General features: G+C 44.8%; 1 long non-coding RNA gene across 1 annotated transcript in view; it reads left to right on the forward strand.

Moving 5' to 3' along the window:
* LOC137538006 (uncharacterized) overlaps positions 1 to 27,011 on the forward strand; it is a 55,757-nt gene extending 28,746 nt beyond the window's left edge. The window contains exon 2 of the long non-coding RNA XR_011024674.1: positions 26,786 to 27,011. This is a non-coding gene — a long non-coding RNA (uncharacterized lncRNA). The remainder of the gene's footprint in view (positions 1 to 26,785) is intronic.
* Positions 27,012 to 27,214: the final 203 nt, after the last annotated feature.

Consider the following 27,214-nt stretch of genomic DNA (forward strand, 5'->3'; position numbering starts at 1 on the left):
TGGCAGTCTTTTTACCCTTCAATATTGCGAAAACTTAGACTGAATGCCAGTCCACTGGAACTCTATCCCAAGAGCTTCACAAAATATTAGAGAAAGGGGTTTGTCAAAAACTGTTCTTAATTCCCTTAAAGTGTACCAGAGATCACAAAATCTAAAGAATCAATACTTACCCAGGGCCTCCTCCAGCCCCATTTTTTTTTATTATTATTATTATTTAGTATTTATATAGTGCCGACATATTATGCAGTGCTGTACAGTGTGTGTATATGTGTGTGTGTGTGTGTGTGTGTATATATATATATATATGTATGTATATATATATATATATATATATATATATATATATATATGTATATATATGTATATGTATATGTATATGTATATGTATATGTATATGTATATGTATGTGTATGTGTATATGTGTATGTGTATGTGTATGTGTATGTATATGTATATGTATATGTATATGTATATGTATATGTATATGTATATGTATATGTATATGTATATGTATATGTATATGTATATGTATATGTATATGTATATGTATATGTATATGTATATGTATATGTATATGTATATGTATATGTATATGTATATGTATATGTATATGTATATGTATATGTATATGTATATGTATATGTATATGTATATGTATATGTATATGTATATGTATATGTATATGTATATGTATATGTATATGTATATATATATATATATATTATTATTATTATTTTGTCTTGTCACTAACTGTCCCCCTCAAAGGAGCTCACAATCTAATCCCTACCATTGCCATATATCTATATTATGTAGTGTAAGTACTGTAGTCTAGGGCCAATTTTAGTGGGAGCCAATTAACTTATCCGTATGTTTTTGGGATGTGGGAGGAAACCAGAGTGCCCGGAGGAAACCCACGCAGACACGGAGAGAACATACAAACTCTTTGCAGATAGTGCCCTGGCTGGGATTCGAACCAGGGACCCAGCGCTGCAAGGCGAGAGAGCTAACCACTACGCCACCATGCTGCCCCATAAACATGTGGGTCTTCTTGGGTTTAAAGTAACTAAATGTAACTAAGTAACTAAATGTTCATTGTGGGCCATACTGTATTATGTTTAGTTTTTTTGTTTTTTTTGTACACCACTCTGGGTTCATGTGGTTTTATTAGTTTAGGAACCTTTTGAAGGAGGAAAAAAAAACATTATATTGCCCTAATCCTAAACAGGAATTTCTGATACCCGTAGCCTTATTTTGGTTTCAAAGGTTAAAAATCCCACAAGTCTGGATCTGACCTCTTTTCTATAGAGCAAAGACTTAGACAGGGATGCCCCCTCTCCCTCTAGCATGTAGAATGTGCCAATCACAAGCCATAAGACTTCCAGACTTACATAGTACATACATACAGTACATACACAAACATTATTTTTTTTGTCTAGCACACATATTCTCTTAATCCCATATGTTTGTTTGATATTATAAAAGAGGCTGGATATTTTCAATTATCAATAAACTGGACCAAATCTGTTATTCTAAATTATCAATAAACTGGACCAAATCTGTTATCTTAGAATATTCTGTGCAATAAGTCTAGTGATTTGAACACCTAGGTATTTAAAGACTTACCCTATATATCAGTGATCACATCCATCCATCCACTTATCTCTCAGATATGAATGTTTATTATTTGCCTAGGGCCAGCCCTACCATGAAGCCATCTGAATCAATAAGGTGACAATCTGTAGCAGGTGGCATCCACTGTACACTGGTATAGATTACCCCCCCCCCCCCTTTCCTCAGTCTCTGCCTCTGCTGCTGACACAAGCTCTCCTGCTGTGAGTCTGAGTGCTCCCTGCCCCATCATTATTACCCACTGGTCTTCCAGCTGGCCCCACCACCTCTCCATGTGTTTTTCTGACTGCTCTAGTTCCCTTGCTGGAGGTAAGCTGCTCTTAATTGCTGTAAATGTATGCCCTAGGAAAGCATGCAGTCCTGTGAATGTGCCTGTCTTGCAGTTTGTGTCACTGTGTCTGGATGTGTACAGTGTGTGTGTGTGCATGCTGTCCTAGCCAGCCACTCACAAATCGGCACTCAGCCATATACCCAGCCATCCACAGGACACAGCAGCACCCAGGTAGCAGTGCTAGCACTTATTCCACTCTCGGTACCCAGCCAAACACCTACCAACACCTATTCCCTCACCTGTCAGCGTCCAGCCAGACACTTACAAATCAGCACTCTCCCACCTATCCTTAAACCAGACAGCTACTCACACATCAGCAGGTAGCTGTCAGCACCCAGCAAGTAACTTCAAGTATCCACACCCTGCATACACCGCTTTTTACTCCCACCCAGCTACAATTTAATTTCACCTAATCTACAGCATCCAGACTAAATTTGACCACCCACCAGTACCCAGCCCAACCCATCCATTAGCACACAGCCACTCACGTATCAGCACCCAGCCAGCAGCACTTGCCCATCCACCCAACAGCCTAATCTGTCCCACTAAGAAGCAATTCTCTTTTTCCCTGCAACACACCCAGTCTTATGTTTCCCACTTAACAGCATCCAGTCTAATTTTTCCCCATCCACTAGCACAAAGCCACCCACCTAATGGCACCCAGCAAGCAGCACTTCACCTACTCAGAACCATCCAGGCTAATTTTCCCCTACCATCTACAACAAGCCTATTTTCTCACCTACAAGCATCTAAATCATTTATCTCATACATTAGCAAACAGCCCCCCATCTATCAGCACCAAGCCAGCAGCATTCAGCACCCAGTCACATTTCTCCCACCCAGCTCCCAGTCACATTTCTCGCACTCTGCAGCACCCAGCCTAATTTCTTTCACTTGCTTATCTACTAGCAGCACCAAGTAGTCTAAATGCTCCAGCCTGCCAGCACAATTTATCCCATACATTTGCACACAGCCAGCCAGCAGCACTTGGCCACCCACTCAACAGCCTAATTTGTTCAACCCAGGAGCATTCAGTCTAACTTATTTCACCTGCCTATCCACCAGCAGCACCTAGTGTGATTACTTGCACCCATCCACTACAATGATATAAATCTATGTATATATAAAAGCTTAGCATTTTTTCCTAGTGCAGCATAATTTTAGGCACAATTTTTATAGAAACTTTGTCACAATCTGGTGAGAATTTGAAATGTCACTATTTTTGCCCTTCTTAACCCATTCGCGTTCCGTCGTTTTTACTTGAGCAATGTTCACCTCCCATTGATTAGCCTATAACTTTATCACCGCTTATCACAATGAACTGATCTATATCTTGTTTTTTCCGCCACCAATTAGGCTTTCTTTGGGGGGTTCATTTTGCTAAGAGCCACTTTACTGTAAATGCATTTTAACAGAAAGAATAAGAAAAAAACGGAAAAAATAATTATTTCTCAGTTTTCAGCCATTATAGTTTTAAAATAATACATGCCTCCATAATTAAAACTCACGTATTGTATTTGCCCATATGTCCCGGTTATTACACCGTTAAAATTATGTCCCTATCACAATGTATGGCGACAATATTTTATTTGGAAATAAAGGTGCATTTTTTCGTTTTGCATCTATCACTATTTAGAAGTTTAAAATAAAAAAATATATAGAAATATTTCATCTTTACATTGATATTTAAAAAGTTTAGACCCTTAGGTAAATATTTACATGTTTTTTTTGTTTTTTTTATTGTAATGGTTTTTTTTGGGGGGGGGGGGGGTATTTTTGGGAGGGTGGGAATTAAACCATAGTTTTATAATGTAATTGTGTTGATTTTAATTTTTTTTACTTTTAGGTGTAGTTGTACTTTTTGGCCACAAGATGGCCATGAGTTTGTTTACATGACGTCACTCTAAGCGTAACACACGCTTAGAGTGACGCATCCCCCATGCAACAGCCAGAAAAAGCGCAGCTTCCAAGAGAAGCTGTCGCTTTTTTAGCGGGGGAGAGGAATCAGTGATCGGGCACCATAGCCCGATTCACTGATTGCCTGGCTACTGAACCGCGGGCCGGGAGCGCGCGTGCTCGGCCGCGGGAGCACGCATGGTTCCTGGACGTGGTTTCTACGTCCAGAAACCAAAATAGGTTAAATAATGGGAAAACTTAGCTGTACACCAGTCCATTGGAACTATCCCACCTAAAAAGTGTCACAAAATATAAATTCAATAGGTTTGTCAATATCTTAACAGGATTCCCTTATCACCCAAGAATGGATGCCATTGGGGTGTGATACTTTATAGTTTACTTTATTTACGCTTGCCTTTACTACCTTACTGCATTAAGTATTTGCATTTTAAGCTTACTCTTCTTAAATCCTGTGAAGATACATTTCATACATTGCCACTCACTTCACCAGTAAAATCGCAGCTATCCGACATTAAATCGCCCTCCAACTCCCACCAGGTCACTGCCATGCCTCACCTTCCAAGCCTCTCCCATGCCCCACCCCCCTCACCTCCTCCATCCAGACTGTTCCAATGCACCCCTCCCTCCCTCACCTCCTTCACTCCTGCCACCATTGAAGAGGTAAATCTATTGCTTTCCACTTCCCCTGCAACTTCCCCCCTCCCTTGACCCCGTCCCCTCTGAACCCTCCGCCTCTACTTCCCTGACCTGGCCCGTGTCCTCCCCTCCTTGTTCAACCTCTCCACCAGCACCTTCCCCTCAGCTTTTAAAGAGGTCACTGTACTCCCCCCTGCTGAAAAAAAACCCACTCGACCCCTCCAACTACCACCCAATCTCTCTCCTTTCTTTAGCCTCAAAGCTCCTCAAATTCCTGGTCCACAGACACACACTACCTCAGCACCAACTCCCTTCTCGACCCCCTACAATCTGGTTTGCGTCCTGCCCACTCAACAGAAACTGCTGTAGTAAATGACCTTACCCTTGCCAAAGCTGAAGGAAACTACTCTATCCTGCTACTGCTTGACCTTTCCTCAGCATTTGATACAGTTGACCATCCCCTCCTCCTTCAATCCCTACAGTCCTTATGGATTTGCCTGGATCTCCTCATACCTCTCTAATCACCACGTCACCACCTTTTTTTTAATGGTTCCTCCTCGACTCCCACACCCCTCTTGGTTGGAGTCCCCCAGGGCCCTGTTCTGGGCCCCCTACGGTTCTCAATTTACATCTCCTCTATTGGCAAAGTCATCTCCCTGGGCTTCAAATACCACCTATATGCCGATGATACCCAAATCTGTCTCCACACCCCCGATCTCTCCCCCTCCACTATGGACAAGGTCTCCTCCTGCCTCTCAACTATCTCCTCCTAGATGTCAGCTAGGTTCCTGAAGCTTAACCTGGATAAAAATGAGCTCATAATTTTCCTGCCCCGCTCTGCACCACCCCTCCCAAATATTCACATCACTATCAACAGCACTACCATCCGCCCTACCTACAAGGGCCCACTGCCTGGGTGTCACCCTAGACTCTGCCCTCTCCTTCAGCCCACACATCAAAATTTTACCAGAACCTGCAACTTCCACCTTCACAACATTTCCAAAATCCACCCTTTTCTGACCGCAGACACTACCAAGCTTCTCATCCATGCCCTCATCATCTCCCGCCAGGGGCATCGCTAGCCCAATTTTGGGGGGCCCGTGCCCCCAATCTGTCCTGGGGTGCCACGGATCTCACGGCCGCCGCTGCCCCCCCGGCTGTCCCCACTGCCACACAGCAGTGTCAGACCTCGATCAGCGCCGGGCGACCAGATAGAGCGGGCGCTAGGACCTAGCGGGCACCGCTGATATGCGGAAGTGACATCACTTCCGCATATTTGTGCCCGGCGCCCGCTCTATCTGGTCGTGTCGCCCGCTGATCCTGAGGTCTGATGCGGCCGGTGCTTCAACACTTTATATCACGTCGGAACACCCGGCAAGGTAGGTGGGGTGGGGAGCGCGCCTGGCACTCACTACCTAAACGGGGGTCCCGTCCCTGCTGTCACTCACTCACTACCTAACGGGGTCCCTGCTGTCACTAACGGGGGTCCCTGCTGTCACTACCTAATGGGGGTCCCTGCTGTCACTCACTACCTAATGGGGGTCCCTGCTGTCACTCACTACCTAATGGGGGTCCCTGCTGTCACTCAGTAACTAATGGGGGTCCCTGCTGTCACTCAGTAACAAATGGGGGTCCCTGCTGTCACTCAGTAACTAATGGGGTCCCTGCTGTCACTCACTACCTAATGGGGGTCCCTGCTGTCACTCTGTAACTAATGGGGGTCCCTGCTGTCACTCACTACCTAATGGGGGTCCCTGCTGTCACTCAGTAACTAATGGGGGTCCCTGCTGTCACTCCCTACCTAATGGGGGTCCCTGCTGTCACTCAGTACCTAATGGGGGTCCCTGCTGTCACTCAGTACCTAATGGGGGTCCCTGCTGTCACTCACTACCTAATGGGGGTCCCTGCTGTCACTCAGTAACTAATGGAGGTCCCTGCTGTCACTCAGTAACTAATGGAGGTCCCTGCTGTCACTCAGTAACTAATGGAGGTCCCTGCTGTCACTCAGTAACTAATGGGGGTCCCTGCTGTCACTCAGTAACTAATGGGAGTCCCTGCTGTCACTCACTACCTAACTGGGGGTCCCTGCTGTCACTCACTACCTAACTGGGGGTCCCTGCTGTCACTCACTACCTAACTGGGGGTCCCTGCTGTCACTCACTACCTAACTGGGGGTCCCTGCTGTCACTCACTACCTAACTGGGGGTCCCTGCTGTCACTCACTACCTAACTGGGGGTCCCTGCTGTCACTCACTACCTAACTGGGGGTCCCTGCTGTCACTCACTACCTAACTGGGGGTCCCTGCTGTCACTCACTACCTAACTGGGGGTCCCTGCTGTCACTCACTACCTAACTGGGGGTCCCTGCTGTCACTCACTACCTAACTGGGGGTCCCTGCTGTCACTCACTACCTAACTGGGGGTCCCTGCTGTCACTCACTACCTAACTGGGGGTCCCTGCTGTCACTCACTACCTAACTGGGGGTCCCTGCTGTCACTCACTACCTAACTGGGGGTCCCTGCTGTCACTCACTACCTAACTGGGGGTCCCTGCTGTCACTCACTACCTAACTGGGGTTCTCCTGGCGCTACCTAAACTATCCAGGCCAGCCAGCCCAGCATCACCACCAGCCAACCAGCCCAGAATCACTGTCAAAAAGGCCACAGCATCACCACCAGTCAGGCCAGAATTTACTTCAACCAGCCAAGCACAGCCCAGCATCACTGCCAGCCAACCCAGCCACAACATCGGCCACAGCATCACCGCCAGCCAGGCCACAGCATCACTGCCAGGCCTTTAAGCTCACACATCATCCCCAATCCAGCCAAAAACAGTATTGCCAGGCACAGCAGCCAGTAGAGGAGAATTCAGAAGCCAGGTGAGAGGTGTCTACCATATTAAGGGGGCATTATGCCTATTTATGTGAAATGCTGTCTATTTATGTGCCTCATGACTGCTGAATTCGTCTTGTTGGGGGCCTCAAGATTGCTGAATTTGTCTTGTTGGGGGCCTCATGATTTGTTGGGCGCCTCATGATTGCTGAATTTGTCTTGTTGGGGGCCTCATGATTTCTGAATTTGTCTTGATAGGGGCCTCATGATTGCTGAATTTGTCTTGTTGGGGGTCACATGATTGCTAACTGCGAGACTATGGGAAAAGCTGAATCATCATCATATGAGACAATAGCATTAAACCTACTTTTTTTTAGCTTTTTAAAACAGAAAATAAAACTGGGAGGTTCTAAAAAAAATGAATATATTTTTTCAGCAGTACGATGGATGAAATTGTTTATCTTCACAGTTTTTCAACTTGGATTTTCCATGATGTTCATGTATGTGTTAAAACGTTTGTATAGTATTTAGTTTAAATTGCTGTTGCCACTTTGCGATAGATAAGTGACTTGTGGGTTGCAGTTTGGGGCTCCAAAAAGTTTGCCACCGCTGTCCTAATCTAATGTACGATTGGCTCCACCCATGACCACGCCCACTCACTGCAAGACCACGCCAAGTTTTTGCCACGGCGCGCGTACCCCCACCTAGTGCCCCCAGGTGCCACCGATCTCCAAGGACCCTAGGAACGCCCCTGTCTCCCGCCTTGACTACTGCAATGCCCTACTCTCTGGCCTCCCCTTAAAGAGAATCTGTATTGTTAAAATCACACAAAAGTAACCATACCAGTGCGTTAGGGGACATCTCCTATTACCCTCTGTCACAATTTCGCCGCTCCCCGCCGCATTAAAAGTGGTTAAAAACAGTTTTAAAAAGTTTCTTTATAAACAAACAAAATGGCCACCAAAACAGGAAGTAGGTTGATGTACAGTATGTCCACACATAGAAAATACATCCATACACAAGCAGGCTGTATACAGCCTTCCTTTTGAATCTCAAGAGATCATTTGTGTGTTTTTTTCCCCCTGCATCTCTCATGCACTGAAGTTTCAGGCTGATCTTTTCTTCCTGCAAACAGCTCTGCCTGTGTTTGTAATTCCTCAGTATGTGAAAGCCCAGCCAGCTCAGAGGACAATTTATCCAGCTTGTAAAAGATAAGAGAGAAGAGAGAAGCTGCTCTAATCTAAATAATACACAGGCAGTGTGCATAGAGGGGCCTGGAAGGGGGAGTTCATAGCAGAACCACAACACTGAAGAACTTGGCAGCCTTCCAGACACAGGCCTGACAAGTCTGACAAGAGAGAGATAAGTTGATTTATTACAGAGACTGTGATAGTACAAAGTGCTGCAGTAAGCCAGAACACATTAGAATAGCTTTTGGAACTTGTAGGATGATAAAAAACAGGATGCAATTTTTGTTACGGAGTCTCTTTAAAATGCATTGCACCCCTTTAATCAGTCATGAATGCAGCAGCTAGACTCATCCATCTTTCCCACCGCTCTGCTTCTCCCCTCTGCGAAGCCCTACGCTGGGGTCCTATCTGCTTCGGGATCAGTTTTAAGGTTCTGTACCTTACCTACAAATCTGCACAAGACCTGCCCAACCTACATTTCTGAGCTCTTCAACAGATATATCTCTGCCCGCCCCCTGCGGTCCTTCAATCTCCGCCTGACCTCCCCACGCATTTCTCATTCCCATGCACGCTTACAAGACTTCTCAAGAGCGGCCCCCACCCTATGGAACTCCCTTCCACTCCCCCTCAGCCTCACGCCTTCCTTCAACACCTTCAAGCAAGCCCTCAAAAACACATTTCTCTAAAATGACCTACCCCACATCTACCACACTCTCTCTGTCAACCACCTTTTCTACAGTCCTACCTTATGTGTCCCTCCCCCACCCTGATTGTAAGCCTTTGGCAGGGCCTCCCTTAGTGTGTCCTTCTTAATTTTACTACCCCAGCAATGAAACCCTTCTCATGGACTAATGCTGACTTGTTTTGCCGGGTCTCTGTAAAACGCATTTTATACCCTGATTGCATGTATAACCTTGTGCTATGTTGTATAACTGTTTGCTACCTGTCTATCACCCCTTGTTGCAATGTATGTATCCCTATTTATTGTCCAGCGCTGTGTAATATGTTGGCGCTTTATAAACACAATTAATAACATATTAAGCTTCCTCTACCTCTAGGTGTCCTAGGGAGGCCTGTGTAAATCTTGGGATTAGTTTTACAATGTGCATTATTACATCGTCAGATTAACTGGCCAAATCCTTTTTTCAGACAAAATTTGCCTAGCACTTTATTTACTACACCTTGGGCTCCTGTGTGCCCACATGCAATTAACTTTTTCCTCCTGAGTTTTGCCTTTTAAATCACCAGCAAGCAAGAAAATACACAAAGTAATTCTGATAGCACTTTTGTGAATTGCATATGGGAAATGGTCTCATTTACTTTAGGACCTTTAAACATTCATATGGCGTGTAAGCTTTTTCAATGACATCACATTTTCATTTCACGTGATGTGAAAAGATTAAAGCTGCCCTAAAGTCCAAAAAGTATGTGAAGCTCAGTGAATATTCAATATGTATGGTGGTAAAAGCTCTCCTGCTTATTTTGGTTGCCTTTTTATAAGACACTAAATCAAATCTGAAATGAAAATAAACTTAAGATAAACTATATCAACAGCCCTAATCCTAAACGGGGATTTCTGATATCCCACAGCCTCATTTTGGTTTTAAAGGTCAAAAAAATCCCACAAGTCTGGATTTGACCCAGTTCCTATAGAGCCAGGTACGAGACGGGTGTCCTGTCTCTCCTTTCCTATAGGTTTTATCCACAGAACATCCAGCATGTACAATCACAAGATCTAAAAGACTTCCAGATACGCTCAATGTAAAGGATTAGTACATACACATTGCATTATTTTTGATCTAGCACATTGATTTGACTCTTCTAGATAATAAGTGGACCAAATCTGCTATTTTATAAATCCCTGGACTCCATATACCAGTATCTCATTCTAATTAGTCTGTACAAGTCTTCTTTCTAATTAGTCTGTACAAGTCTTCTTTCTAATTAGTCTGTACAAGTCTTCTTTCAAATTCCTTGGCGTTATAATCATCCAAGTCTTTACTCTCAATAGATCACAAACCTCCTTCACGTTATCTCTCATATACTCCCACTAGCCGAATGCTGGCTTAGATAAACTAGTCAAAATAATCTTATTGCCCCAAATCCTGTATGCATATATGCATATCATTTGCCCAGAGCCAATTCAGGTTGCAAACATGAGGGTGCCCCATCTGCTGTACACTGCTACAGCTGATCTTTGTGGGTCAGTCTGTGTATGTGCCTCTATCTCTTACACACACCCCCCCCGCTGAGCTGGCTGGCCCTGCGTCCTCACCATGTGCCGTCCTGACTGCTCTAGGCCTCCTGCTGAAGGTAAGCTGCTCTTTATTGCTGTATGTGTATATATGCATGAGGGCCCTTTTCCACTAGCAGTCGCTAGCGTTGAACGCTAGCGATTGCTGAATCGCAATTACCGGCGATTCCCCGACCGCGGCTGTGATTTTGCTATGCTATGCACTGCATAGCAAAATCGCGGCAATTATCGCTCCGCCGCGCGTTCGCGTTCCCCGCAAAAACGAATCGCAGTAGTGGAAATGACCTACCGCGATTCCCATGTTAAAAAGCAAACCGTAGCGATTGTAAAATCGCTAGCGGTTTGCGTTTTTGCGATTCAGCCAGCGCAAACGCGCTGGTGGAAAAGGGCCCTGAGGAAAGTGTGTTTGGTGGGTGGCTAGCTAAGACAAGACACACACACACAAATCAGTGCCCAGACACCCACAGCAGCCAGTGAGCGCCCATTCAGCTGTCTGCACCAAGTTCATACACCTATCTATTTTTAATAGTATCAAATTTTCATGTGATTTGAAGAGTTTTATTAATGTTGCCCTAAAATCAAAGTATGTAAAGCTAAGTGAATATTAGATATGTATTGGTAATGAACTTTCCCCAGCTCATTTTTGTTGACTTTTAGAAGGAAAGTTAAGCAAACTTGTTGTAAAATAAAATAAAATTAAAAAAAAAAAAACAGAAAAGATGACAATTACATTTATAGCCGTAATTACCGGAAATTTTTTTCACATCCTTCTTTTAGTTTTAAAGGTTAAAGATTCCACGAGCCTGGCTCTGACCCCTTTCCTATTGTGAGGAACTGGACAGGGGTGTCCCCCTCTCTCCTTTCCTATAGGTTTTATCCACATAACCTCTAGCGTGTATAATATGCCAATTATAAGACCTAAAATACTTCCAGATTAGCTCAAAAGCAGAAAAGATTAGTATCTAGCACACAGATTCATCCTTTATCCCATGCTTACTCAAATTCCTGTGAGTGTGTGAACAGTTTGTGCCACTGTCTGGGTGTATACAGTGTGTGCTTGCTTTCCAAACCAGCTACTCAGCACTCAGCCATACATCCATCCAGCCACCCACCAATCTGCAGCACACCGCTAGCAACAATAGCACTTATTCAGCTATCAGCACCTAGCCATAAACCTATCGACACCCATTCACTCAACTATCAGCACCCAGCCAACCACTCACACCTGTCAGCAGCTAACCGCACCCACCTTTAACCAACCAGCCAGCCACTCGCACATCAACAGGGGGCCATCAGCCTCCACCAACTTATCAGCACCCACGCAGTATCGTTTAGTATCCCCACTCAGCATACAGCTCCCACCTAGCCTTCAATACCCAGCCTTAATTCTCTAACCCAGCCACATTTCTCCTACCCAGCAGCTCCAGCCTAATGTCACTCAATCTACAACACCCAGCCCATTATCTCCCACCCACCAGCACCCAGCTCAGTTTATTCCATCCACTAGCACACAGCCACCCATCTAACACCCAGCCAGCAACATTTGGTCATCTTCACAACAGCTTAATTTGTCCTACCCAGAAGCACCCAACCTAAATTTTCCCTGCCACTAACACCTGGTTTATTGTTTTCCCCCAGTCACTAGCACGCAGCCACTCACCTATCAGTACTTGGCCTTTCCCAACACACCCTAATTTTTCCCACCAGAAGCACCCAGCCTAATTTTTCCCACTCAGAAGCACCCAGCCTAATTTCTCCTTGCTACCAACACCCAGTCCTTTCTTTTTTTTTTTTTCCTCACCTACCAGCACCCAGTCTAATTTATCCCATCCATTAGCACACAGTTGCCCATGTATAAACATCCAGCCTAATTTGTCCCGTCCAGAAGAACCCAGCCTAATTTGTCCTACCCAGAAGCACCCAGCTTAATTTCTTTCACCAGCACTTACTGTGATTTCTTATCCATCCACTAGCAGAACCAAGTTTGATTCTTTACTCCATAAACTTAACCCTACCATAGCAATATGTTTGCTTTAGGCAGCACAGTGTCTAGAATCTGCCCAGCATTCTCTAATCTGTCTCTCAAAAGTTGTTTAAATATGAGCTAATGTCATTTATAAGCTTCATATGGGAAAAAAAAAATATAGAACCAAGCTAAAAGTAAAATTTTACACAACCCAGACACCCAGGGTGGAATCGCCGTCAGCGTAAATAACACATTGCATACTGGTTTACAAACCTTAAAAGCTGGCCTGCAAAATGTAACCACATGTATCTGTTCGTTCTTCTAGCTGCAAGGTGCCCAACCCATCTTTTACACAACCGCTGGGCCAATGACCCTCCCTCCCCCAGATCATCATCAGGGACAAGTAATAGCATTGCACAGTAACCTTGAATCCCAAAAGTGTCTACTAGGTATAATAATTCCAGATAACGTATTTTCATAAAATAAATTAAACTTTCACTCAAACTCCATATACTCTCGCAGAGGTAACCTTTTAATGTTCTAAAATTTAGGCTAAATGGGTACAACGATAAGGGCCCCCTTTATAAAACCTCAACTGTTATTCTGACTTGAGATGTTGTATGAATGGCTCTTTGCCTTCAGGGATCCCCAACCTGTGGTCCGCGGCCCACTGGTGGTCCGCGGGACGCTCCCAGTTGGGCCGCAGGACTGTCCTCTTCCCCACCCCCTTCCGCCCGTCCCCGCGGCCGCCGCTGTTATTACCTTAGCAGCGGCCGCTCTCCCCTCTCCGGTGTGTGTATTTATTCAAGCAGCGTATCTCCCGGCTGCTCTGTGTGATGCGCAGGAAGCAGGGCTCGGTTACCATAGTAACGGCGATACACATCGCCGCTACAGAAAGCCGCTGCCCTGCTTCCTGCCGCATCACACAGAGCAGCCGGGAGATACGCTGCTTGAATAAATACACACACCGGAGAGGGGAGAGCGGCCGCTGCTAAGGTAATAACAGCGGCGGGGACAGGCGGGGGGTACCACCTACCCATACTGGGGCACTATACTGGCTATCCTGGGGCACTATACTGGCTATACTGGGGCACTATACTAGCTATACTGGGGCACTATACTAGCTATACTGGGGCACTATACTGGCTATATGGGGGCACTATACTGGCTATACTGGGGCACTATACTAGCTATACTGGGGCACTATACTGGGGCACTATACTGGCTATACTGGGGCACTATACTGGCTATACTGGGGCACTATACTGGCTATACTGGGGCTCTATACTGGCTATACTGGGGCACTATAACAGCGGCGGGGACGGGCGGGGGGCACCACCTACCCATACTGGGGCACTATACTGGCTATACCGGGGCACTATACTGGCTATCTTGGGGCACTATACTGGCTATCCTGGGGCACTATACTGGCTATCCTGGGGCACTATACTGGCTATCCTGGGGCACTATACTAGCTATACTGGGGCACTATACTGGGGCACTATACTGGCTATACTGGGGCACTATACTGGCTATACTGGGGCACTATACTGGCTATACTGGGGCACTGTACTGGCTATACTGGGGCAATATACTGGCTATACTGGGGCGCTATACTGGCTATACTGGGGCACTATACTAGCTATACTGGGGCACTATACTGGGGCACTATACTAGCTATACTGGGGCACTATACTGGCTATACTGGGGTACTATACTGGCTATACTGGGGCAACTATGCTAGCTATGCCACTGCACCCTCACCAGACCCTCCCCCCCCCCCCGTAACCCACTCCACTGTCCACTAGGACACACACCCAACGTCCCCCGACCACCCACCCCATGGCGGGCCCTGGGAAAAAAATTTGGTCAGAAAGTGGTCCTCGGGCCGGAAAAAGTTGGGGACCCCTGCCTTAGACAACGGGAAATACTGCTACAACTCTGGGAATCTAGTTTTGCAAACAAGAAAACATTGTGGATCGCTTTGTTTTCCTTTACACAACGTTAAACACTTAAGGCAATATTTGTTGTTACTCTCTGGATTAATTACACTGTATTCAAATATGCTACCTATGTAAAATCAATTGCAACATGTAAATCCAAATGCAATGTGCACTTGCATGTCTTCCGATTGGTAAACTCTTGCTGCAATTACAAAAAGGTAAATCTAAACTTTCACTGCCTCAGGTGACCGAATTATTTGTCATACAGAGAAGTCTTGAACTCTTGAATGTTCCGTGTGTGTGTGTGCGTGTGTGTGTGTGGTTGTGAGGTTCAGCCACATAGGAGTCATGTGACCTCTGATTACTTATCACTTATACTGATTACAGTCCACTTACGTGAAACTGTCATTTAAAGCCCTGGATTCTTAGGCCTTTCAGTGACAAAAGCACATTCTGATTTTTAATTTTATTTATTTATTTATTTTTTTAAAGGACCCTATGTAGAATTAACCAAAGAAGCAATAAAATCAGCCTGAGAATCAAGAAAAAAATGCACTTATTGCTGTGCTGTGCTATATAAAATTCTTATTTGTATTTACTCTTGCATTGGAATTTTTTTTTTCTTTTTTGTGTGAAAGTAATCATGATTTGATAGTTTGTTACTGCAAGCATGACACTGAGGCCCATATGCAATTCACCTTTGCTTATGAGTTTTCTCCTAGGTGAGAACTTATAAGCATTTCACAATTTAAAAAGTACCACAAGTAGTAAAAAAAAAAAAGTACTATCAAATTGATTTTGTGTATTTTCTTGCTTGCTGGGGGCTTAACCACTTGCCGACGGCTACACGCCAGTAGGCGTGGCCGCGGCGGCAGCCCCAGGACCGCCTAACGCCGATTGGCGGAAAGTCCTGGGGCTTGCATTTGCAGGAGATCGCGCGCAGGATGCGCGCGCATCTCCTGCTTGGTGGGCGGAGCGGAGCTCCGCCTTCAGTCTCCGAGCGGCTACTGCCGCTCGGGAGACTGTTAGACGGCGATCACGCCGTCTATATACTACGTGCTGCGATGAGCAGCAGCGCTGCACTGGGGACAGCCGTGTGACACGGCTGTCCCCATGGGGGACAAGAGAGCGATCGGCTCTCATAGGCAGAAGCCTATGACAGCCGATTGCGTGATTGGCCGGCTGGGGGGAAGGGAGGGAGGGAGGGGATTTAAAGGAAGAGGGTTTTTTGAAAAAAAAGCAGCAACATAAATATTTATTAAAAAAAAAATAAACAGGGGGGGAGCGATCAGACCCCACCAACAGAGAGCTCTGTTGGTGGGGAGAAAAGGGGGGGGGATCACTCGTGTGCTATGTTGTGCGGCCCTGCAGCTTGGCCTTAAAGCTGCAGTGGCCTTTTAAACTAAAAATTGCCTGGTCACTAGGGGGGGTTTAGCCCTGCAGTCCTCAAGAGGTTAAAAGACATTTTATTGACAACATGTGAAAATATCAACTTGGAGAAAACGAAGGAGAAAAAGTGGATTGCATATGGTCATGTGTGTGAATAGAACTGGAAAAAGCTATGAATATATGATCCAAACTCCCACTAGCAGAAGCTGGCTGAGATAAACTAGTCAAAATAATCTTATTGACCCAAATCCTGTATGCATATAATTTGGCCAGAGCCAATTTAGGTTGCAAACTTGAGGGTGCCCCCATCTCTACTGTGTGTGTGTGTCTCTTCCACCTCCCCCCCTTCCCCACACATGCTGTGCTGGCTGGCCCTGCATCCTCACCATGTGCCATCCTGACTGCTTTAGGCCTCCTGCTGAAGGTAAGCTACTCTTTGTTGCTGTATATGTATATATGCATGAGGAAAGTGTGCGGTTTGTGCGGTGTGTGTCGCTGTCTTGTCTAGCCACCCACCAATCAGTGCCCTGCCACCCACAGCAGCCAGTGAGCACCCATTCAGCTGTCTGCACCAAGTACATACACATATCCACACCCATTCACCCATATATCAGCATCCAGCCAGCCACTCACCTTTCAGCAGCTAGCAGTGCAGTTACCAGCACCTACCAACCTATCCTCAACCAGTCAGCCACTCATACATCAGCAGGCAGCCATCAGCATCTACCCACTTATCAACACTTAGCCAGCAACATCTATCCAGCAACAACACGCAACCTCATTTCTCCCACCCAGCAGCTCCAGCCTAATTTCGCCCACTCTACAGCACCCAGCCTAATTTATCTCACCTGTGTATTCATCAGCAGCACCTACTCTAACTTTTTTTTACCAACCAGCACCCAGCTTACTTTCTTCCACCCACCACCACCCATCTCAATATATCCCATCCAGTAGCACACAGCCACCCAGCCAGCAGAACTTGGCCACTCACACAACAGCCTAATTTGTGCTATCCAGAAGCATCCAGTCATATTTCTTCCACCCAGCCAGCAGCTCCAACCTTATTTCCCACATTCTTTCACACCCGGCCTAATTTAGTTCATCTGCCTAGCCACCAGCACCACCCAGTCTAAATGTCTCCCATCTATTAGCACACAGACATCCACTTATTAGCATCCAGTCAGCAGCACCTGGCCACCTATACAACAGCCTATTTTGTCCCACCCAGCCTAATTTTTTTCACCTGCTTATCCACCAGCAGCACCTAGTTCGATTTGTGGTACCCATCCACTAACAGAACCGAGTTTATTTCCTCTCTACCATCTACAAACACTGCCATAGCAATCTATTATTATTATTATTATTTATTGTATTTATAAAGCGCCAACATATTACGCAGCGCTGGACAATAAATATACACAATGATACAAGGATGACATACATAGGGTTACACACATAGAACAAAGTTATACATACAAATTGTACAAAATACATGATCATGCAATATGGGCTGGTTAGGTAGGCCCAGTAATACAAGTACAGGCTGTCATAGGACAGGAGCACATGATCCTGTAGATTACAATAGGGAGTGGAGGACCCTGCCAGAGGCTTACAATCTAAAGGGAGGGGTGGAAACACTAGGGGGGGCTGTTAAATATTCCTTAGAGAGTTACTGTGTGGTAGGAGGTGGGTAGGCCATCATAAAGAGGTGGGTTTTGAGGGCTTGCTTGAATGTGTTGAAAGAGGGAGCAAGTCTGATGGGTGGTGGAAGGGCATTCCAGAGGGTGGGGGCAGCTCTTGAGAAATCCTGCAGGCGGGCATGGGAGTGAGAAATGCGCGGGGTGGTGAGGCGAAGGTCGTTGGAGGAACGGAGGGGGCGACCTGGTGTATACTTGTGAACAAGCTGCGAGATGTAGGTAGGGCATGTTTTGTGCACAGATTTATACGCCAGGCATAGAATCTTGAAACTTATCCTGAGACGGATAGGGAGCCAGTGCAGGGATTCACAAAGGGGAGATGTGGATGCAGAGCGGTGCGAAGAATGGATGAGTCTTGCAGCCGCGTTCATCACTGATTGAAGGGGGGCAGTGCGTTTCAGGGGGAGGCCAGAAAGGAGTGAGTTACAGTAATCAAGGCGGGAGATGATGAGGGCATGGATGAGCAGTTTGGTCGTGTCCGGGGTTAAGAATGGGCGGATCTTGGAGATATTACGGAGGTGGAAATTGCAGGCTCTTGTGATGTTTTGGATGTGTGGGATGAAGGAGAGGTCAGAGTCCAAGGTTACACCCAGGCAGCGGGCCTGGGAGGTAGGGAGAATGGTTGTGTTGTCGATTGTGAGGTGGAAACCTGGGATGGGTGCAGCAGCATGGGGTGGAAGGATCAGGAGCTCAGTTTTGTCTAGGTTAAGCTTTAAGAACCTAGCTGACATCCAGGAGGAAATTGCTGAGAGACACGAGGAGACCTTGTTTATGGTGGTGGCTGAGAGATCGGGGGTATGGAGGTAAATCTGAGTGTCATCTGCATAAAGGTGGTAATTGAAGCCCAGGGAGGAGATAAGCTTGCCAATTGAGGAAGTGTATATGGAGAAAAGAAGGGGGCCTAGAACAGAGCCCTGGGGGACCCCAACTGAAAGGGGGGGCACGAGTTGAGGAGGAGCCATTGAAGGAAGTGGTGAAGGAGCGATTGGATAGGTAGGAGGAGATCCAGGCCAAGGCAAGCCCATGGATGCCCATGGACTGTAGTGATTGGAGGAGGAGGGAGTGGTCAACAGTGTCAAATGCGGCAGAGAGGTCAAGGAGGAGCAGGATGGAATAACTGCCTTTGGCCTTGGCAAGGGTAAGGTCGTTGACCACCTTGGCGAGGGCTGTTTCAGTTGAGTGCGCAGGTCGGAATCCAGACTGTAGGGGGTCAAGTAGGGCATTGGTGTTGATGTATTGGGTAATGCGCTGGTGGACTAGGCGTTCGAGGAGTTTAGAAGCATAGGGAAGGAGGGAGATTGGGCGGTAGTTTGAGGGTAGGGATGGGTCGAGTGAGGGTTTTTTCAGCAGGGGAAGCACAGTGGCCTGTTTGAATGCTTTGGGGAAGATGCCTGTGGAAAGGGAGAGATTGAACAAGGTGAGGACTGGGGCCAGGTCAGAGAAGTGGGGACGAAGAGTATTCGCGGGTACCGGATCACAGGGAGAGGATGTGGGGGGGGGGAAGCCACTAGCAGCAGGCTGACTTCATCAATGGTGGCAGGAGCAAAAGAGGCGAGGGGTGGATGAGACAAGGGAGCCGCTGGGAGGGAAGGCAAGGGGACAACCTGAGACGCATTGGTAAGGGAGGGATGGAGGAGGGAAATTTCATTGCGTATTGTTGCAATTTTAGTGGTGAAGTGGTTGGCAAGGTCATTGGCTGAGAGGGAGGAGCTGGGAGGGGGAGGAGTGGGGTTGAGGAGGGAATTGAAGGTAGCAAAAAGCTGTCGAGGGTTGGAAGCTTGGGTTACAATCAGTGCTGCAAAGTACCTTTGTTTAGCCTCGGAGAGGGCAGTGTGGAAGAGTAACAGTTTGGCCTTGTAATCTAGGAAGTCAGCATTGAGATGTGATTTCCTCCATTTCCGTTCGGCTGCTCGAGTTTCTTTCCTGAGGTTACGTGTGTGGGTGTTGTGCCAGGGTTGGGGGTTGGGGGGCTTGATAGGGCGGAAGATTGAGGGGGCAGCTTGATCTAAAGCAGATGAGAGGGCAAGGTTATATTGTGCAGCCGCTTCATTGGGGCATGTTAGGGTGGGTAGGTGGGAGAAGAGGGAGAGAAGGGGACTTGCTAGGACATTTGGGTTGAGATTACGTAGGTCTCTCTGCCATCGACCAGGCTGAGGGGTGGGGAGAGAAGTTGTTGGTGGGGAGATAGTGAAGGTGAGGAGGTGATGGTCAGAGATAGGGAAAGGTGCGATGTCCAGGTTGCTGAGGGAGGTGGACTTTGAGAATATGAGGTCAAGAGTATGACCAGCGCGGTGGGTGGTGGAATTTGTGTGCTGAGAGAGACCAAGGGATTTGGTGAGGGAGAGTAGCTGCTTGGCAGCAGTGGAGACAGGCTCATCGATAGGTAAGTTGAAATCCCCGAGTATGATGGTGGGGAGGTCAGATGACAGGATGTGGGGGAGCCAGGAGGCCAGGTTGTCCAGGAAGAGTGAAGTTGGAGCAGATGGGGGGTGATATAGGACCGCAATGATGGCTGGGAGAGGTTGGTACAGGCGGATTACATGGGCCTCGAAGGATGAGAAGTGCAGGGAAGGGGGCGGTGATAGGACCCGGAAGGTGCAGGGTGCGGAGAGAAGCAGACCCACTCCTCCTCCAGACCTGTTGTCAGGTCTGGGGGTGTGACTGAGATGCAGTCCCCCATAGGAGAGAGCAGCGGCTGCGGTACAGTCAGAGGGGGTGAGCCATGTCTCTGTGAGGGCGAGGAAGGTGAGGGATTTAGAGAGGAAGAGCTCATGGATGGATGTGAGCTTGTTGCGGACAGATCTGGCATTCCATAGACCACAAAACAGAGGGAGAGAGTGCCTGGGGGTTGTATGGATGGGAATGAGATTATTATGGTGTGGTCTGCGGATGCAAGAGGAGTGTGGAGGGGCTGGAAGGGGGTTGGCTGGGAGTTTGGGGACCAGTGGGGGTCTAGGAATGGGTGGGTTGAGGATGGAGGGAGAAAGCACTGGGACCAGCTGGAGAAGCAGGTGGAGCAATAGCATGTGGTAGTGGTGGAGGGGTGGCAAAGGGTTGGTAGGAATATGGTGGGTAAAGTGTGGGTGAGCCAGAGAAAGGACTGGGGGGAAGGGGTGCATTACGTTGTGTGGAGAGGAGGCTGGCAGTGGTTTGGACAGAGGTAGATGTGTAGAGAACGGTGGAAGATGCATGGAGTAGGAGAGAGGAAGCAATGTATGTGAGGTTTGGTTAGTGATCAGGAATGCAGGTGAGGCTAAAAGATTGAGGAAGTTACCTTGGTGTAATGCTGATTTCTGCTGAATTGCTGTTGAATTCTGGTAAATTCTGGTTAATTTCCACCCTTTGAAACGACCCGAAGTCGGCCGGCCCGACTACCAGACCTCCTGATATACACACAGCATCAGAGCAAATGAGTAATCAGGATGGTCAGGCAGACGATTTGCAATTAAGCAGGGGGGAGGGCCACTATAGTCTCCTGCAAATCAAACAAGCTTGTAGGTGTTACAACTTTGTTTGAAATTACAGATAGGCCAGCAGTGTGAAACAAAAGCCAGAATTTCAATAGCAAGTAGTAAATTACAATGTAAATATGTTACTTAGGCGCTACTAATATGAAAAGCAGAGCAGGACAGCAGAAATGAGCCACATGTAATATATTAGAGATGAAACATACACAGCAGATGGATGCAGCAGGAATCGGTTTCAAATTGAGTGCAGGTCAGATTAGAGATGAAACATACACAGCAGATGGATGCAGCAGGAATCGGTTTCAAATTGAGTGCAGGTCAGATTAGAGATGAAACATACACAGCAGATGGATCTAATTTCTGCTTCAGGTAGGAAAAAGTCTAGAACCTGCCCAGCATTTGCCAATATAGTTTTATCAAAAGTAGTGCAAAAATGAATGAATTTTTACATAATTCTAAGCTTCATAAGAAATAAATATAGCGCCCAGCTAGATACTATGCAGCCACTCACTATGGGATCACATTACTCTAATTTCAGCGCAACTGATACATATTGCATACTGGTTAACACAACGGGACAAGCTGAGTTTTACACAAATACAGACCAGAAACATTCTATCCATCAAGTTCCTGAAACTATTATACCCCAAACAATGGCCTCCAACCTCTACTTTAATTCAAGCTTTGCGAGTATGAGAACCTGTAAGCAAATATATAAACCGTGCCAATTAGGACTTCGCCATAGTAGATTGTAATATTCCCAATTTACTTTAACTTAATAGCATCTCTAACATTTTAGAAAATAAGGGGGTCGTGTATCTTGTACAATATATTATTCTTCAGCCAAAATTAAAAAACACCTACCAGTCAAATACAAATCTCTACCTCTTCACTACTAAAAAGTAAGAATTATAGATGGTGCAGTATGATAGGAGACTGCCATTCTCGTAGAGCATCAAACCCAGCAAACTACATTATCTTCTAGATTTAAATAGTCAGGTGAAGGAGTTGAATTGGGTGAGGAGCAATAGGAAGAATACATGGAAGTGGTTACGTTTGTATCACCATGTTGCAGAGAGCAGCATACTCCGCTATATATACGGTACATCATCAAGCCTATCTTATACTCAGCAGCAAAATGTACCCATGTATCTGCCAGTTCTCCTTGCTGTAAGGTGGCCAACTCCTCTATTGTACAATTGCCGAGCCAATATCCTCCTCACAAGACATAGCATTAAATAATATGAGTTGCACTGTGACCATGGATCCCAAATTGTGTCTGTTAACCTTAATAATACCAGATTAAGAACTCCCAATGATTTGTATATTTAAACAATATATCAGGAGTGTCAAACTCCAATACAAAGTGAGTTGAAATTAAACACTGGGACTAAGTCACGGGCTAACCTCAATGTCTGTTGGCCACCTCCCTCCTCCCTTATAAAAATTCCCTGATGTCTAATGTCTCCCCTTTAAAGTTCCCTGGTATCTAGTTGCTTCCTCCCTCCCCTATACAGTTCCCTGGTGTCTAATGTCTTCTCCTTACCCTATACAGTTCCCTGGTGTCACAATCTAGCCATGGTCAGAATTTTAAATGTCACTATGAAAGGGACATTGAAGTCACCTCATTGCAGGAGGTACTAACTGAAACAAACCTCAGCTGATGCTGTTGGTTTCTTGATGTTACTCATGAAAGATGGTAAAAGACGCAAAACATTCTGCTTTCTAATCAGGTTCAATGCAAATTGCATGCAGTTTGGAAATGTTACCATATGAACATATAAAGTGGAGCTATTCCTCTTAGTTTAAATTAAGTAAAACAAAGAGCTGTCCATCTAAATTAAGCCCTAAATCTAATTTGTTAAATTCTGAAAGCATATATTTAGTGTGAATTATAAAACAGTACTGTTGGCATAGCATTTTTTTTCTATAACAACCTATCTATACAGGTGCTATACCATTACACTAAAAAAAGCTTTCTGTAGAGAAAGTGTGGTCTAAAATCCTACTTCCTGTGAACTACAGCAAGCTGTACCAGTGTAGTGGTTATTGACACACGCTCTCTTCAATCTCTTGTGCATAAAAGTGAATATAAATGAGGTGGGTGGTGAACTGTGCAGCTAAAGAAACGTTTTCCACTTTTGTCATTACCTTTTTAATTAATGCCTTAATTAATACCTTTTAATGTTAATGCATTGTTATTACCATTTGCCACCAACTTTTAGCTTCATGTTGGTAAATATGGCTAGCATTAAATGTAGTCTAGCCTTAATTTGTTCTAGTTTAATTTAAAAAAAAAATTGTCACACAAAATTGTCCAGCTAATTTTAGAGAGAGCAGGAAGCAAGCTCCACTGCAGGATCTACTACTTTGCTAATGTACACTGGTTTTAGATTATCAGCCTGATTTGCTTTGTTTAGAAAATGTTTAAATCCCCAAAAAAACCTTAACTAGAGTACTTTGTACAGAGGATCTGCTGTGGGTTAATTAATGCAGGATTTATTTATTTTTATTTAATGTATGTTGGTGTATTTTTACTATTTGGCCACTAGATCCTCCTCCCCTTTTAGCCATGTATTGTGAACAATACACAAGAAATAATGTGTGTTTTTACTTTAATTTTAATGACCACACGTCTCACTGATGCAGGTGAACATTGATTACAGGCACTTTGATTGGCTTTGGGAACACCTGTTCCCAGTAATCTCATTGATGCCTGTGAACATTGATTACAGGCACTTTGGTGAATGGGACCAGCTGTTCCCGAAGCCAATCAATCAGTGTGCTAATGAGCTGGAGCTTAGGCGCTAATTGGCGGAGTATGTATATCTGTGCCCCTGAGGCTAAGATAAAGTCTCAAGGGGCAAGAAAAGCACTTATTTTATCATAATATTTAGTAATGCTAATGTGCCCTCTAATGATTTTCAGATAGTGTCACTTTTGTTGTAAGGCCATTTTAAATTGAAACTGACCCTGGAGAGTTGCTTGGAAGGTCTAGGTGTCTTTTGTAACAACTCAAGTAAATCTAATTGTAATGTTCTATTGCTATGAAGCTTCCTTTACCTAGCATATTCCTATTTCCTAAAAAATGGTTAAGGGAATTCAAGCTTCCTGAAATGTTGAGTGGTCCAATGAATGCAAAGAAAGCTTATGGCCTTTTCAAAAGGTTATACTAAAATGATATTAAAAAATATTTATTTTTTCACCAGTGAAATATTACTTCAAAATCATTTTCCTTAACTAAAAGGGACATACTGGTATATCCTGTTTTCACATTTATAAGTTTAATATCATTCTTCTGGGCAAATGCTTTAAAGTGGCACTGATGCGGGGAAAAAACTTATGATTTAATGAATTGTATGGGTAGTACAGATAATTAATATGACATTAGTGGCAAAGAAAATGCCTCATTTTTATTTTCAGATCTATAGCTTGTGTTTTTTTTTTTTTTTTAAGAACATTGAATTCTGTCATATTTGCAATTACAAGCCACACTCTATATTTTAAACTATAACACAAGCAGAGCTAATGACCCTTTCAACCTCCCTACAGTAAAAATCTTTTCTAAATCTGTCTCTGGCTGTTTCTTTGAAATATAAGTGCCTCGGAAAACCACACCGCAACCACCCAAGTTGGGCCTGACAGCTCAGAAAAGCTCTTTTGCATAGATAAGTGAAGTTTCTTAACTCTTCCTGTACTGGAAACAATATGAAACTTATATCTGTGCTAATAATGTTCTATTTGCTAGCTGCACTACACATACAAATCATATGTTTATTTTCACTTCAGATTCCCTTTAAATCCATAGCAAACCTGTCTTCTCAAAATAGTGTTGCACAATTACCAAGACTCCCATGTACAGGAGGCTACAAACAGGAGGACAACTGGGTAAAAGACACCCTACCATTTTACACCTTATTATACAGGTTTGATTTGGTGTGCAATGAACTTAAAAGCTTCTCTGTCTATGCAGTGTTATACACATGGGTGAGCATCATACCAAGGTCATATCAACTTTAAGTTGGAAGTTACAGCTTTGGCTCTCACTGAAGACTGACTGTATGCCTGCAGAATGGAACGTTTACAGTGTATGGACAGGAGGGTAGCCATACTTGGCTAAACTCTTGCGTGAAAAAACAACAAAACATATCTACTGACCTGCCATGTGTAAAATGTAACAATTATAAAATGTTGAATTCAATACACTTAATGGGGTCCTTCAAAAACAGGCAGTGATCATTTGACATGTATGGTATATAGACTAGAGTCATAAGTAAATGGGTATCCAAGGTACTGTTAAAATTTATAGCCATTGGATGCATGGTTAGATGGTGCAACTCATTCCCAAAAACAAGTATAATTTATAAAAAGGAGAGGAAAATCATTGTAAACAACCCTACACGATACAAGAATAAATTCAGGCACTTTGGGAAGCTATTACTGCAAGATGTTGTTTACCGAGTTGTCCCTTTTCACATTTATGATGAAACTAAGAACTGAGAATCAAGAGTTAAGAGATTGAAGCAAGTCCCTAATACCGCAAATCTGCACTTACAAATGGTTTCTTTATATGAGTAAGGCATCCTAAACTGTTAATCTCTATCAATAATAAACTGTAAATGTTTGCAATGATATAGCATATACAGCATTTAATGGATAAGGAGAAAGTGTTTAGCATATACAGCATTTAAAATGGAGGAGGTGGTAAACAAACAAAAAAATAATAAAATGTGATTGAGAGCAGGCTCACATAGTCAGCTGCCGGCAGCTTGTTTTGGTGCTCACAAATGCTTTTCTGCTATCCTGCAGAAAGGTGCTTGCCCTCATGTACATTAAATTTATCACTGTATTTTGAGCCTCTAGATGGGTATGAAACGGAAAACACAGCATCTTGGAAAATTAAATCAACCGCAGAGCTTGTGCAATCGCTGGTAAGTGCAATGACATGAACGCTCCTGTTCATCTCAATGTGGGACGTGGCGTATCCCAGCGGTAACCGATGAGGATGGATGCCGGCAGCTGTCTGTCTGAGTGGGTCCTAAGTTTTAATCCTCATGGAACATAACTACTAAGATTGGGTTGTGGCTCTTGACATTATTCTTTATCAGAATACACAAGGGATTATTAAAGAAACCATTTGCATCAAAGGGAAAGCAGTCACAATTTGGGTTTATAAACTCTTGTGTGTTTTTTTTTTTTTTTTAATTTATAAAACTGACACTAAAAATGGATACTACTTAGAGCAACATCTGATATCATAAAGGCCAAACTCAGGATATTATAAAGTCTGCAGCAATGTTCCCTAAACTTGTCCTCAGGGCCCACCAGCACTGCATGTTTAGTTTAAATCCACATGTTATCATGTCTGCTTGTGCACGAATTACCCAACCCAAGAATAATGTGCAGTTTCCTGCAAGTCATGTACTGTTGGTGGGCCTTGAGGACAGGGTTGTGGAACTGTGGTCTGAAGACCTGACAGTGTGGTCTCAGAAGTCATTTCCAAGGTAACATCAATATTCTGTGAATTCTTAAAGGAGAATCCCATTGTGGCAAACACCAGTCTTTCATCAAACACTTGCTGCATTCTTCATAAAAGTCACTGGAAAAAGATGTGTAAACCTGGTTCTAGGAGCACCCACCTTCTGGCTCAAGTCTTCAAGTGTGTGCCCAGATCCTCTCCCCTGTACCCCGGAGGAAACTTGGACTGGAAAAAGAGATGTAAGATATAATTTAACTACAATAAAGTGCCTTTAAACAAAACTACCCCAATGAATGTTTTCAATAATAGAAGTTACTTGTCTTGGCTGTTGCCTGAGCAGTGTGTCCTGCTGTTTAGATGGTAAGGCAGAAGACAAACTAACCACACCATTGTGGGAACTTAAAATTAAGTTCCTGCAGGAACAGCAGTAGGGGACAGTTATCTACCTCCCCAGATAAATAAAGATGGGGCTATTGACATCTGG

The sequence above is a fragment of the Hyperolius riggenbachi genome, chromosome 11 (assembly GCF_040937935.1).
Source record: "Hyperolius riggenbachi isolate aHypRig1 chromosome 11, aHypRig1.pri, whole genome shotgun sequence".
NCBI lineage: Eukaryota > Metazoa > Chordata > Amphibia > Anura > Hyperoliidae > Hyperolius > Hyperolius riggenbachi.